Source organism: Cyprinodon variegatus, unplaced genomic scaffold (genome assembly GCF_000732505.1).
Source record: "Cyprinodon variegatus isolate N-32 unplaced genomic scaffold, C_variegatus-1.0 Scaffold32, whole genome shotgun sequence".
Lineage (NCBI taxonomy): Eukaryota > Metazoa > Chordata > Actinopteri > Cyprinodontiformes > Cyprinodontidae > Cyprinodon > Cyprinodon variegatus.
In genome coordinates, this window is record NW_015150485.1 from 818212 (window position 1) to 820458 (window position 2247).

Consider the following 2247-nt stretch of genomic DNA (forward strand, 5'->3'; position numbering starts at 1 on the left):
TATATATATATATATATATATATATATATATATATGCTGTATAGGAAACTGATTGACACACAGAAAATAAACAAGCGTAAACTTCTCTAAGAAAAGCTTATGTTTGAAGAACAGATATAAGCTTCAAACTTTATTGTTTATTTCATATATGTCTGGTCTTATACAATGTAATTGTAAAGCTATTGCATTTTTTTGTGTACTTAAGGTTATTTTTGCACATTGCTATTGGTGTTGAAAATAAGAATTTAAATGATATAACACTTTTACTTTTAATGCAGACTAATTTATCTTATTACTTTTATTAAGACTAGATAAAGAATACCAGTAGAAATTGCAAATAGCATGGACAGAGCTACAATAACTTTATATTAGGGGTGTTAAAGATCTGATCATCACACTGTTGATTGCAGGAATCAGTATTATTGGCAGAAATAGAGGACCCAACATAAAATTTTGCTTAGGGCCCATGGAGGCCTGGGCTGCCCATGTTGTGATTACAAGTAAATCATGATTGCAGGGCTACCCTTAGCAGCATTATGTCCCAGCAGGCAATTTCTGTCTGACTGAATCAGTCTGTCACATTGTTGTAAGGAAGACTGAACCGCTCCTCTTCTGGATTGTTAACATTCATTTCTACCCAGCTCTCCTGAGGTTTCACCACTGGATACCGATCAGACTGGGCTTTGGACTTCACTCGTTATTGCAACACCTTCATTCTTTCTTTTTCTGATTTATCGCTGTGTATAATCTGCTGTTTATGTTTGTATGTTACCATAGTCCTGCTTTTATTAATATAGTTCGATCTGCTAAAGATAAATAAACTAAGCCATTTAATTGTTCTAAATTAATTTGTAGATTTTATGAAAGCAGCAATGATAAAAAAAAGAACCCTCAGAGCTAGACAGCCTAAAAATCTACCAGTTTATACAGTTCTCTACTAAGGAATGGCCCCCTATTCTAAATAATTGTTGTGAGAAGTCTTGAGAGAATCTTTGATGCAGCACATAAGTTTAAAGAGATAAATCATATCAAAAAATATCAAGAAAATAAATTCAAAGACTATTACCAGTATTAAGAAAAACATATTTGTATTTATTTTGAAATTTTAGACTATTTCAAATGTATATATTTGAGATTTATTTAATTGCAGTAATCCTAATTGGTTTAATACAGAAAAAGTTTTTTTATGATTTAACACCAACCAGTGAATAAACAAAGGCTGTACTGTGTATGTAAATATCTGCTTCCAGCTGTTCGTAATTGAGGTGTTATAGTTTTTTTTTTTCCTGAATGAATGAACAAGAAACACATTTAAAAACACTTTACAGAACTCAGATGATGTTATAAAGGTGATGTATAAATGTGGGCTATTTACCATTTAACACTTTGGTGATGGGGCTTAATGGGATCAAATTACATAGCATTCTCCACAAAAACAATTATATTCTTGCTCCACTAAACAAAAAAAAAATGTAGTCAGCAGTGCAAAGCTGCAATTGGAGACACATGAACACAGCTGTGGAAAAGCAGCATTGTGACACTCTTACATTACACTATGTAATTCCTGAGTGTATTTCTTCATGTGTGGTTCCTTTTCATGTTTCTTGCCATCTGTCCAGCAAATGATTAACAGTTTGTGTTTGAATTAGTTTTATTGCAATGCATTCTTGTCAAATCTTTACTTAAGGTTGTTTGTAACATAAAACAATTTTTTTTTTGTTTATTCTCTTAATTATTCCTAACATTTTAAACTCAAAACATTCCAGGCTATGTTCCAACATACAGGGATTTGGGATAATTAAAGAAAATAAAAATGTATGGGTCAAGGCTCAGAAAGTAGGACCCAGAATTCAGACAGACAGAACAGAAGTGATTCAAAACAAAACATTTTATTGATTGCTCTGTAATCTGCGGTTTGTCAGCTGGGAATCTCTATAGAGGTAGAAACTCAGGTGACCACAAAACTCGGACGGGAAGCGATAGCGAGCATGTGAGTCACTAACCTGGTTCTTAAGAGCAGTCCAAGCCCAACGGCAGATAATTTTTCTCAACGTGTCGGGAGCCGCCCAGAGAGTTCCAGGAGTGAGGCAGAGCAGACTGACGAGCCGAGGCCAGCAGAGGAAGAGCAGACAAATCCAGAGGGATTTGATGCAGGAGCAGATGTCCAGGCCAGAAGATCAAAAAACCGAAGAGGTACAAAAAGGGAAATCCAAACCAGGCAGAATCCCAACAGCAGCCCGAAGACAG